Genomic DNA, 13,324 nt, shown 5'->3' with positions numbered 1-13,324 from the left:
ACACTTGTTGAAGAAGAAATTCCAACGTGTCGAAGAGCCAAGTCCCACGTAGCAAAGAGGCAAGTCCCACATGTCAAAGACGCAAGTCCTACTTGTCAAAGAGGCAAATCCCACATGACAAAGAGGCAAATACCATATGGCGAAGAGGCAAGACCCAAGTAACAATGAGTTGAGTCACAAGTCTCAAAGAGGAAAGTCCCACATGTCAAAGATGCAACTCCAATGTGACAATGAGGCATTTCCCACATGGTGAAGAGGCAAGTCCCACATAGCGAACAGGGAAGTCCCACGTTTTGCAGAGATAAGTCCTTCTTGGTGAAGAGCCAAGTCGCATGTGGCAAAGAGTCAACTCACACAAGTCAAAGAGCCAAGTCCCCCGTGTTTAAGAGCCAAGTCCCACATGACAAAGATGCACGTTCCTCGTGTTGAAGAGGCAACTCCCACGTGGCGAAGAAGTAACTCCCACGAATTTGAAAGGCAAGTCTCAAGTGATAAAGAGACAAGACCCACGTAGTGAAGAGCCAAGTCCCAAGTCACAAAGAGGCAAGTCCCAAGTGTCGTAGACGCAAGTCCCACATGACAAATATGCAAATCCCACTTGTCGAAGAGGCAAATCCAACATTACAAAGAGGAAAATCCCAAATGGTGAAGAGGCAACTCCCATGTGACAATGAAGCATGTCCTACATGTCGAAGATGCAACTCTCACATGGCGAAGAGGCAAGTACCATGCAGTGAAGTAGCAAGTCTCTGTTGGTGAAAAGACAAGTCACACCTGTTGAAGAAGAAATTCCAACGTGTCGAAGAGCCAAGTCCCACGTGACAAAGAGGCAAGTCCCATGTGGCAAACAGGCATATCCCACATGTCGAATAGCCAAGTCCCACATGGCAAAGTGGCAAGTCTCCCATGGCAGAGTCTCGTCCCTTGTGGCGAAGAGGCAAGTCCTCCGTGACAATGAGGAGAGTCCAAGTCTCGAAGAGAGAAGTCCCACGTATTGAAGTGGCAAGTCCCACGCGTCGAAGAGATAAGTCCTTCTTGGTGACGAGGCAAATTCCACCTGTCAAAGAGACAAGTCCCTCATAGTGAAAAGACAAGTCACACTTGTTGAAGAAGAAATTCCAATGTGTTGAAGAGCCAAGCCCCACATGACAAAGAGGAAAATCCCACATGTAGAAGAGGCAAGTCTCATGTGGTGAAAAGCTAAGTCCCACATGACAAAGAGAAAAGCCTCACATGAAAAAGAGGGAAGCCCACATGGTGAAGAGGCAAGTGCCACGTGACAAAGAGGCAAGTCCCACTTTTTTAAATGGCAAGTCCCATGTGTCGAAGAGGAAAGTCCCACGTGGCGAAAGAGGCAAGTCCTACGTGGCGAAAGAGGCAAGTCCCATGTGTCAAAGCGGAAAGTCCCATGTGACAAGGAAGCAAATCCCATATGGTGAAGAGCCAAGTCTCACGTGGAAAAGTGGCAAGTCTCCCATGGCAAAGAGGCAAGTCCCACATGACAAAGAGGCAAGTCCCATGTGACAATGAGGCAAGTCCCTCATGACAAAGAGGCAAGCCCACGTGGCGAAGAGGAAAATGCCATGTGACAAAGAGGCAAGTCCCACTTTTTGAAAAGGCAAATCCCATGTGTCGAAGAGGCAAGTCCCACGTGTTGAAAGACGCAAGTCCGTCGTGTCATAGAGGCAAGTCCCAAGTGACCAGAAGGCAAGATCCACGTGGCAAAGTGGCACAAGAGTCAAGAAATGTCTCGGAGTAACAACAGCTCAGCCGTGAAGTTGTCAGCCACATAAAGCTCACAGAATGGGACTGCTGAGTCCTGAAGTGCGTAGCATGGAAAAGTCGTCTGTTGTCGATTGCAACACTCATTACTGAGTTAAAAACTGCCTCTGGAAGCAACATCAGCACAAGCACTGTTCGTCGAGAGCTTCATAAAATGGGTTTCCATGGCCGAGCAGCCACACACAAGCCGAAAATCACCGTACACAATGCCAAGCGTCAGCTGGAATAATGTAAAGCTCACCGGTACTGGACTCTGGAGCAGTTGAAATGTGTTCTCTAGAGTGATGAATCACGCTTCACCATCTGGTAGTCCAACTGATGAATCTGGGTTTGGTGGGTGCCACGAGTGGAGTGCGACAAGCACTCCCCCGATCTCCATTGGAATAGTCCAACACCAAAGTGTCACCTCCAGCCCAGAGGCCTGGCCAGGGACTCTGTCAAACAGACAAAGAGCACATGGTCAAAATCATTTAAACAACAAACAGAGCCACCTATTAGGATTTTGGACTTGTTTGCCCTCATCAGGATGGCATACCAACCAGCGACAGCTTGGCTAACCGTTCCTAATCCAGCGACAGCCTGGCCTGGCCAACCAGTGACAGCGACAGCCTGGCCAACCATTACTTATAAACCATTTAATTGGAGTGCTTGCATGAGTACTTAAGCATGTCGAACTTGCCAAATGCTTTACAGTCGATTGCCAGGACCGCACTACGTCCTTCTGGGAAAATCGTTCACTCACTGCGAATGCTTTTACCCGTCATGTCATTCAGAGCGAGTGGTTTGTGCTCCATCACCCTGAGCAAGTGGTTCGTGCTCTGTCACCATTTGTGAGTGGTTCATGCTCCACACCCTGAATGAGTGGTTCGTGCTCAGTCATCTTGAGCGAGTGTTTCATGCTCTGTCACCCTGAGAAAGAGGTTCATGCTCTGTCACCCTGAGCGAGTGGTTCGTGCTCCATCACCCTGAGCGAGTGGTTTGTGCTCCGTCACCCTGAGAGAGTGGTTCGTGCTCCGTCACCCTGAGCGAGTGGTTCGTGCTCCGTCACCCTGAGCGAGTGGTTCGTGCTCCGTCACCCTGAGCGAGTGGTTTGTGCTCCATTACCCTGAGCGAGTGGTTCGTGCTCTGTCACCCTGAGTGAGTGGTTCGTGCTCCGTCACCCTGAGCAAGTGGTTGTGAAATAACACCCGATATCCAAGCCGTTTTGCCATATTGACGTGTTTTCTAAATTACCGAGCAAATTTTTTTTTCTACCCGTCACACGAAGATGTTTATGAAGATTACGTTTTGTGAACATACCCTTGAAACATCGATATAAATGCATACTTCTTTTTTGGTGAAAGCTACTCAAGGTTTTGGGGTTGTTACCGATATCAGACGTGTGTGTGTGCATGTGTGTGTTGTTCATAAAGCATCTCTCTCTGTCTCTCTCTCTCTCTCTCTCTCTCTCTCTCTCTCTCTCTCTCTCTCTCTCTCTCTCTCTCTCTCTCTCTCTCTCTCTCTCTCTCTTTGTGTCCCATCCTTGCTCCACTCCCTCCCAATACAGTGCAGCACTCTCCTCCCACACCTCTCTCACTCTCCCCACCTCTCTCTTTTGTCTCTGTCAGTTTCTGTCTCTGGATATATCGGGATGGTGGTTATGTCTGGACAGTGTGAGTCTCCGGGCATGACCAGGCAGGATTTGTCTCTGGACGTATCCGGGTGGTGGTTATGTCCAGACGGGAGTTTCTCTCCGGTCATGCCTGAGCTGTGTTTGTCTTCAGCTAGCTTGGCTCCGGACGTGTCCAGGCGGTGTTTGTCTCCGGACATGTCCGCGCGGTGTTTGCCACCACACACTTCCTGGCAGTGTTTGTCTCCGCACGCGTCCGGGTGGTGTTTATGTCCAGACAGGAGTTTGTCTCTGGTCAGCATGACTCCAGATGCGTCCGGGTGGTGCTTATCTCCATGTCTGGGCGGTATTTATGTTCAGACAGGAGTTTGTCTCTGGATGTGCCCAGGCAGTGTTTGTCTCTGAACGTGTCAGGCGGAATTTGTCCCCGGACGAGTTCAGGTGGCATTTGTTGCGTCTGGCGGCATTTGTCCCCAGACGAGTTTGGGTGGCATTTGTCTCTGGACGCGTCTGGGCGGTGTTTGTCTCCAGACAGGAGCTTGTTTTTGGATGTGTCTGAGCAGTGTTTGTGTCTGGATGCATCCGGTGGGTTTTGTCTCTGCACACGTGTCCGGGTGGTTTTTATGTCCAGATAGGAGTTTGTCTGTGAACAGCTTGGCTCCAGATACATCCGGGCAGTGTTTGTCTCTGAATGCATCCGGATCACATGAAGATGTATTTCTGTCCGGATGGGAGTATTATTTATATCCAGTATTTATGTCCAGACAGGAGTTTGTCTCTGGGCAGCTTGGCTTCGGATGCGTCCAGGCGGTGTTTGTCTCTGAATGCATCCAGGCGGCGTTTGTCTCTGGACACGTCTGGGCTTTGATTATTTCCGGTGGGAATTTGTTTCCGGATGTGTCGGGGCGGTGTTTGTCTCCGGACAAGTCTAGGCGGTGGTTGTCTTTGGACACGTCGGGGCGGTGTTCGTCTCCAGATGCGTCGGAATGATGTTTGTCTCCATCTGAACGGAGTTTGTCTCTGGACCTGTCCGGGCATTGTTTGACTGTGGACGTCTCCGGATGGAGTTTGCCTCTGGATGTGTCCAGAAGCAGTTTACCTCCAGATGTGTTCAGGCATTGTTTGCATCCAGACATGTCTGGCCATTTTTGTCTCTGGGCGTGTCCAGACATAGTTTGTCTCCAGACATGTCTGGGCATTATTTATCTCCAGACAGTGTTTGCATATCTCCGCACAGCATTTATTTGTCTCCGAACCCGTCCGGGCGGTGTTTTTCTCCAGATATGTCTGGTTTGTCTCCAGACATGTCCGAGCAGTGTTTGTTTCCAGACGTGCCCTGATGGTGTTTGTCTTGGAACGTGTCCAGGCGATGTTTGTCTCTGGACGTGTCTGAATGGGAGTTTGAAACTGGACTTGGGTGTGTTCCATGTAATTCTACATGTAATGTAGCAAGTCTACATGTAATTGGGCCAGAACTGTAAGAGGAGGAGCGACAAACACCACACAAAAGTAGTCTGGATGGGAGAAAGCAGCCATTTGCCAGAATTACCAAGCGAAAACCTGAAGTGCTCATAAAACGTCAACAACAATTATCACCTCAATGTTCAGCCCGATATGAGAAAGAGCCAGTTGGCATCCATAGAGCTGCTGAAAGAGGTGTCAAGCCTCGATGGAAAAAGGCGGGTGTCAACGCCGGTGAAAGAGGTGGGTGAGCCTCCGTTGGGCTCACGGCTGTTTCACGTGAGGTGACTCGTTAGGTGATGTTTTCTCCAAGGACTCGTTAATATAGATTTCCTTATAATTTTATTCAGAGGGTGGGACAGAAGATAAAGGAAAGCAAGTAAGACAGCTTTTGATAGAATATTTTTTGAAAATGTAAATCAATTAATAATCAGTAGCCATGAGTTGAGTTTAGTGTAAAGCACTGATTACTTTCTCTGATAATGTTGCCATTCTTAATCAGGTGGAGCTGATTTTGGGGGAACCAGCAGAAGTCCGTGATAAAAATACAACGATAAAAAAAAGGTATGACCACTGGACCTGCAGCTTGATTTTTCCCCCAAATTGACAAAGTCGAACATTTTGACACACTTCCAGTCACATGATCAGCATAACATGCCTGGTGTTGGCTTAATGGTTAGGGTGGTGGGATTGGGATCCTAGGATCCTGAGTTCAAATAATGGTTTGGGTGGTGGGCTTGGGATCTGAGGATCCTGAGTTCAAATAATGGTGAGGGTGGTGGGCTTGGGATCCAAGGATCCTGAGTTCAAATAATGGTTTGGGTGGTGGGCTTGGGATCTGAGGATCCTGAGTTCAAATAATGTTTGGGTGGTGGGCTTGGGATCCGAGGATCCTGGGTTTAAATAATGGTTTGGGTGGTGGGCTTGGGATCCAAGGATCCTGAGTTTAAATAATGGTGAGGGTGGTGGGCTTGGGATACGAGGATCTGGAGTTCAAATAATGGTGAGGGTTGTGGGCTTGGGATCCGAGGATGTGGAGTTCAAATAATGGTGAGGGTGGTGGGCTTGGGATCCAAGGATCCTGAGTTCAAATAATGGTTTGGGTGGTGGGCTTGGGATCCGAGGATCTGGAGTTCAAATAATGGTGAGGGTGGTGGAATTGGGATCCTAGGATCTTGAGTTCAAATAATGGTGAGGATGGTGGGCTTGGGATCCAAGGATCCTGAGTTTAAATAATGGTGAGGGTGGTGGGCTTGGGATCCGAGGATCTGGAGTTCAAATAATGGTGAGGGTGGTGGGCTTGGGATCCGAGGATCTGGAGTTCAAATAATGGTGAGGGTGGTGGGCTTGGGATCCGAGGATCCTGAGTTCAAATAATGGTTTGGGTGGTGGGCTTGGGATCCGAGGATCTGGAGTTCAAATAATGGTGAGGGTGGTGGGCTTGGGATCCGAGGATCTGGAGTTCAAATAATGGTTCGGGTGGTGGGCTTGGGATCCGAGGATCTGGAGTTCAAATAATGGTGAGGGTGGTGGGCTTGGGATCCGAGGATCCTGAGTTCAAATAATGGTGAGGGTGGTGGGCTTGGGATCTGAGGATCCTGAGTTCAAATAATGGTTTGGGTGGTGGGCTTGGTATCCTAGGATCCTGAGTTCAAATAATGGTTTGGGTGGTGGGCTTGGGATCTGAGGATCCTGAGTTCAAATAATGGTGAGGGTGGTGGGCTTGGGATCCAAGGATCCTGAGTTCAAATAATGGTTTGGGTGGTGGGCTTGGGATCTGAGGATCCTGAGTTCAAATAATGGTGAGGGTGGTGGGCTTGGGATCTGAGGATCCTGAGTTCAAATAATGGTTTGGGTGGTGGGCTTGGGATCCGAGGATCCTGAGTTTAAATAATGGTTTGGGTGGTGGGCTTGGGATACAAGGATCCTGAGTTTAAATAATGGTGAGGGTGGTGGGCTTGGGATACGAGGATCCTGAGTTCAAATAATGGTTCGGGTTGTGGGCTTGGGATCCTAGGATCCTGAGTTCAAATAATGGTGAGGGTGGTGGGCTTGGGATACGAGGATCCTGAGTTCAAATAATGGTTCGGGTTGTGGGCTTGGGATCCTAGGATCCTGAGTTCAAATAATGGTGAGGGTGGTGGGCTTGGGATCTGAGGATCCTGAGTTCAAATAATGGTTTGGGTGGTGGGCTTGGGATCTGAGGATCCTGAGTTCAAATAATGGTGAGGGTGGTGGGCTTGGGATCCAAGGATCCTGAGTTCAAATAATGGTTTGGGTGGTGGGCTTGGGATCTGAGGATCCTGAGTTCAAATAATGGTGAGGGTGGTGGGCTTGGGATCTGAGGATCCTGAGTTCAAATAATGGTTTGGGTGGTGGGCTTGGGATCCGAGGATCCTGAGTTTAAATAATGGTTTGGGTGGTGGGCTTGGGATCCAAGGATCCTGAGTTTAAATAATGGTGAGGGTGGTGGGCTTGGGATACGAGGATCCTGAGTTCAAATAATGGTTCGGGTTGTGGGCTTGGGATCCGAGGATCTGGAGTTCAAATAATGGTGAGGGTGGTGGGCTTGGGATCTGAGGATCCTGAGTTCAAATAATGGTTTGGGTGGTGGGCTTGGGATCCGAGGATCTGGAGTTCAAATAATGGTGAGGGTGGTGGAATTGGGATCCTAGGATCCTGAGTTCAAATAATGGTGAGGGTGGTGGGCTTGGGATCTGAGGATCCTGAGTTCAAATAATGGTTTTGGTGGTGGGCTTAGGATCCTGAGTTCAAATAATGGTGAGGGTGGTGGGCTTGGGATCCAAGGATCCTGAGTTTAAATAATGGTGAGGGTGGTGGGCTTGGGATACGAGGATCCTGAGTTCAAATAATGGTTCGGGTGGTGGACTTGGGATCCTTGGATCCTGAGTTCAAATTCCTCTCGGCTGTTGAATTAATTCCAGGTGAGGTTGATTGCCTGTCCTCCTTCGGAGGTCGACAAAATGAATACCAGCTTGCTGGTATCCTGTGTCAGAGTGGCGACCCGTCCAGGATTGTACCCAATAGCCAAGAGACTGCTGAGGCAGCACCAACGCTTTGCACAGAGTATGGTCCCAATGGATGGATGGAACACTTTATTCTGACGCATACCTTTGTTTGGGTGGTGTATAAGCAAATGACAGCATTGTATCAGAAAAATAAATAATCTGGGTTACATGCATGAAGCAAAAGCATACTACTTATTCAAAACACCTCAGTGCACTGGAAAAGTGGGGACAGGAATTCTGTTCTGTAAATGGAGGAGACTTGTAATACCCTCCCTCACCTGGAGGGGACGCTACACCTTACACATTTACATCGAGAATTTACGTCCCCCCTCCCCTTTATCCTCCCAAAAGCACTGGCAAAGATTTTTTTTAAAAACACCTCTATACATAAATTGGGATTGTGCTAATCCTCTGTAGCAAGTCTACATGTAATTGAGCCACAACTGTAAGAGGAGGAGCGACAAACACCACACAAACAAACCCACAAACACGGGTCTGTGACTTATAGTAAGGATCCACTCCCACGACGTGGATCAGAGACAAACAGTTTCGACACATTTGATTAAGAGTCGCTTGCAGTAAGAGATTATTTCACAGAGGAGACACAAGACGAGAGGGTTCAAATGTACTGAATTACGTTGTACCAACCACAGTCCACACAAGCAAACCGCAGACAGTGCAAGAGGCACGTATTTTAAACAGTCAACGTGAACACAGAGTAGTACAACACGATACTTGCCAAGTAACCGAATCAACGGTCAATATAAAATAAATAAATATAATGGGTCATGTGATCAATTACAAAAAACAACAACAAGCGAACACGAGAGGCGTGATGCATGCCGGGATTTATTAGACACTCGCCTCCTCATCAATTGTGTGTTTGTTTTTAGATCCTCCACGAGGATCTATCTCTCAGTCTTACTCACGTTGTTGTTCTTCATCTTCTTCTTGTGGACTTTTTTGTTTCACAGCCTACAGTTTTCATCGAAACTTCCTGAAATTTGGTGTATATATGTAAAAAATTCCCTACGCAGACAGTAACCATCTCCGATTTTGAAAATTCCTCCTAGAAAAAAATTGTGACGTCAAAATATCTCCGCTAATGGAAATCACCTAAAAAATTATCTCCGAAACTCTGCAAGCTGTTTGAATTTTGTTTGCGGGAATCAAGCCGGGCATTAGCACAGATAATTTATCACAAACCTGATACATCACAATGACGTCATATTCGTTTTTATGACGTTATCATGAAGAGGACGAGGATCTTTGCTCATTTGAGGTTGTTATTTAATTGAAAGCGGTGGCTCGTTCTTGTAAAAGTCTTTATTCTTAAAACTTTATGCAGTTTCTTTTTATAAGGCTGAGATAAATGTGGGGCCCGATGTTGTTCGATTTTGGGGGAAACAATGTGCTCAGAATAGCTTGGAGACATTAAAATGTTTATTTGCACTCAACCTGGAGTTCGCTATAAGTTTTAATGTGTACTAGACGACCCGTGAACCCATTGGGTTCTCGTTGTGACAGCGGTTGATGAAAAAAATCATTTCAAGAAGAAAAAAAAGATAGCTCCAGCAAATTATATAGCTGAGGTTGTTTGCATTGATCAAATAATCCCAAAGAGTACTTGACTGAATCGCGAATTGATTTTTTAATAAGTTTTTTTCGTTTGCCAAATTTTAACGAAACTTGATATTGCGCATCAATGTGAAAAAAAAACCGGAGAAAAGAAAGTCGAAGAAATTATTGTGCGTAATCTTCTAAACACAATTTTTTTATTAATGAACATGGACGTATTAGATCAAAATGGCGATGTTTATTTTATGCTGAAAAATAAATCGTTCTTTGTCTATACTAAATGTTTGAGATTTTAAAATAAGTCATTTCAAGAAAAAAAAAAAAAAAAGATAGGTCCAGCGAACTATACCGCTGAGGTTGTTTGCATTGATAAAATTCTCCCGAAGAGTACTTGACTGAATCGGGAATTGATTTTTTAATCCTATTTTCGTTGCCCGATTTGAACGAAACTTGATACTGTGCTGTATTACGTGATTGGGTTTTCGCATATCATGACTTGCCCGCTAGGGGTGGCAGTGATGTACATCCCGACGCGCAAGAAAGCCGAGTTACTGCTACACTCTCGCTCTCCATGTTCCGCTGCACCTCGGACACTACAATTGGCGACGAGGATGATGAGTGGACGAGTCACGGCGCACGGACAGGTGCCCATTTTCGTCGGAGACGACTTCGAATTGCTTTCGGAACAGTTGGGGTGCTATTTCCACGCGAATGATGTGGTCGACGAGAGTAAACAGAAGTCGATCTTGCTCGCCTCGCTATCGACGGGACATTATCGACTGCTGAGTGATTTGGTGGCGCCGGACAAGCCCAGTGGGGACGGGCTGTCGTTTCAGGACATTGTGCAGAAGATGAAAGCACACATGGTGCCGGAGAAGTCATTACAGCTGGCTCGATACCAGTTCGATCGCCTTGCGAAAGGTACGGAGGAGCGCGTCGCTGATTTCATGGCACGAGTGAAGCATTCTTCCGTGGCCTGCAAGTTCACGGCAGAGGAGCGTCCAGCTCGGCTCAGAGATCGTTTTATTTCTGGTTTCGAAATGCGAAAAAGATGCGAAAATGGTTTCGGCGATTCTACGGCTGAAGGGTGGAGCCATTACATTCACCTCAGCGGTCGACACTGCTACAGCTGTCGAGCAGACTCTCGGAGATGTTCGGGCCATCACTGGCCACAGCATGCCGGATAGGCCGGGGGCCCACGCGGTGTCGCGAGCGCCCCGGGACGCACGCACGACCTTCGGTGCGGGCCGGGGCCAGACGTCGCCGCGCGGCCGCACAAGCGGCGAGGTGACCCCGCAGACGTGTTTGGGATGCGGAGGTGGACACCTGCGCCATTGGTGCCCGTTTAAAAGCACCATGTGTTTACGTTGTCACAAGGTGGGTCATCTGAAACATGTGTGCCGAGGGGCGTTGGCCACCGTTAAGGTCATGGACGGCGATGTGCGAGGCGACCTCGGTAACCCGGGGTGGAATGAGCCTATTTTCAATTGGTCCTGCGGCGGCGCGCCCGATGATGGGGGATGTCGAAGTGAACAACACGCCGATCACGTTTCAGGTTGATACGGGAGCGGCGGTGTCGATCATCGACGAACAGACCACACGTCGACTCAACGACCTGAAGCTTATCAGGTCCGACCTCACACTGTTCACGTACACCCGCGAGAAGATAATGCCAGTCGGGATGGCAGACGTGTCTGTGCGGTACCAAGGCCAGGTCGCCGCGCTTCCGTTGTACGTCGTGCGGGGGAGGGGTCCGTCTATCCTCGGCCGAGACTGGCTGACCTGCATCAGGCTAGATTGGGCCGCCGTTCACTTTGTGCAACCCGTGCCGAGCCGATGGGAGGATCAGTTGGAGAAGATTCTTCAAAGCCATCAAGGTTTGTTTTGCGACGACCTTGGGAAACTCAAGGGCATGGAGGCAAAGCTCTTCCTGAAGGAGGGGGTGGTTCCTCGTTTTTGTAAACCACGACTGGTGCCGTATGCCCTGCGGACAAGGTCAAGGGTGAACTGGATAGGCTGGAGGCTTGTGGAGTGATCGAACGGGTGTCGTACTCAGATTGGGCCACCCCGGTCATCACGGTGCTGAAGCGGAATGGAGACGTCCGATTGTGCGGGGACTTCAAGTTCACGGTTAACCCGGGGCTCAGCGTGGAGCAATATCCACTGCCGTCAATCGATGAAATATATGCACGATTGGCGGGGAGTCAATACTTCACAAAGCTTGATCTGCATGATGCATATTTTCACCTGCCGATGGATCCCGGGAGTAGCGACCTTTGGACAATCAGCACGTGTCAAGGGCTCTATCGATATAGCCGACTCTGTTTTGGGATTGCTTCAGCCCCGGCCTTGTGGCAGTAAGCCATGGATCAGGTTTGCATTGGCCTGCCCGCTCAAACCTACTTGGACGATGTGCTCATTGCAGGGAAAATGGCGGACGAGCATCTTGCGAACATTGCCCAAGTGCTGACGAACCTCGAAGCGTGTGGCCTGCGCTTGAACAGGGACAAGTGCGTGTTCTTCAAGCAGCTCTTGGAAAACCTCGGGCACATCATCACGCCGGAGGGGCTGTTGAAAGGCCCTCGGAATATGGAGGCGATTCAGCACATGCCACCGCCTCGCGACAAGACGCAGCTGCGCTCGTTCATTGGTATGGCCCAGTATTACCAAAGGTTCGTGCGCGGGCTCAGCTCACAGATTGCTCCGTTAACGCGGTTGCTCAGGAAGGACGAGCGCTGGGCCTGGGGGCCTGCACACCAGGCGGCGTTCGACCGCGTCAAGCAGCTGCTCACAGAGGATACGGTCCTCGTGCACTACGAGCCTGCGCGTCTGCTCTTATTGGCATGCGACAGCTCTGCATATGGCATCGGGGCAGTGCTCTCCCACAGGATGGACGATGGTTCCGAGCAGCCTGTTTGTTTTGCATCCCGGACCCTGTCCGCAGCAGAGCGGGAATATGCCCAGATCGAGCGCGAGGCTCTCAGCCTCGTCTGGGGTGTGCGGAGGTTTCATCAATACCTGCTGGGGCGGCATTTCACTTTGCAGACGGATCACAAACCACTTCAATTCATCCTGAGACCCGAACGCGGGGTACCGGTGGTAGCGGCCGCGCGAATACAGCGGTGGTGTCTATTTCTTGCTGCTTACAATTACGATACTCAGTTCCGAAGCATCGAAAAGCATGCTGACTGCGACGGGCTCTCGCGCTTGCCTTGCGCGGAGGGTCCAGCTGCGTCTGAGTCGGCCGACCGGGTTGATGTGTTCGCGCTGGGCCAGGTCCAAAGCGGGCCGATCACGGCCAAACAGGTCGCTGTGGAATCGGCTCATGATCCAGTGCTCGCCCTTCTCGTTCAGGCGATTTCTACGGGGAATTGGAGCGATCTACCTTCAACACTGGCATTTCAGCCTTTCGCGTCACGCGCATCGGAGCTGTCGTTGGTCCAACGGTGCGTTATGTGGGGAATGAGGGCAGTGATTCCACCGAAGTTCAGGCAGCGGTGTTTGGAAGAACTGCATGTCAGTCACCTTGGCGTCGTGAAGACCAAGAGTCTTGCTCGTAGCCTGTTGTGGTGGCCGGGGTTGGACAAAGACATTGAGCAGTTTTTTAAGCATTGCACCACATGTCAAGCAGATGCTGATAACCCGCGTCGAGCTTCGGGACTATGGCCAATCCCGAAACAGGGCCTGGCAGAGGGTCCATGTGGATTTTGCGGGGCCGGTTAATGGCAAAATGTTTTTGATTGTGATCGATGCATTCTCTAAATGGCCAGAGGTTGTAGTAATGCAGCATACATCAGCAAACATTACAGTAGGAAAACTGCGGACGATCTTTGCTAATAAAGGATTACCCAAGATTCTGGTCTCT

Source organism: Eptatretus burgeri, chromosome 2 (genome assembly GCF_056783735.1).
Source record: "Eptatretus burgeri isolate ZD-2024b chromosome 2, Ebu_testis_v1, whole genome shotgun sequence".
In the NCBI taxonomy this organism is placed as follows: Eukaryota; Metazoa; Chordata; class Myxini; order Myxiniformes; family Myxinidae; genus Eptatretus; species Eptatretus burgeri.
The sequence above is the reverse complement of the archived record's forward strand: the minus strand, read 5'-3'. Positions refer to the sequence as shown.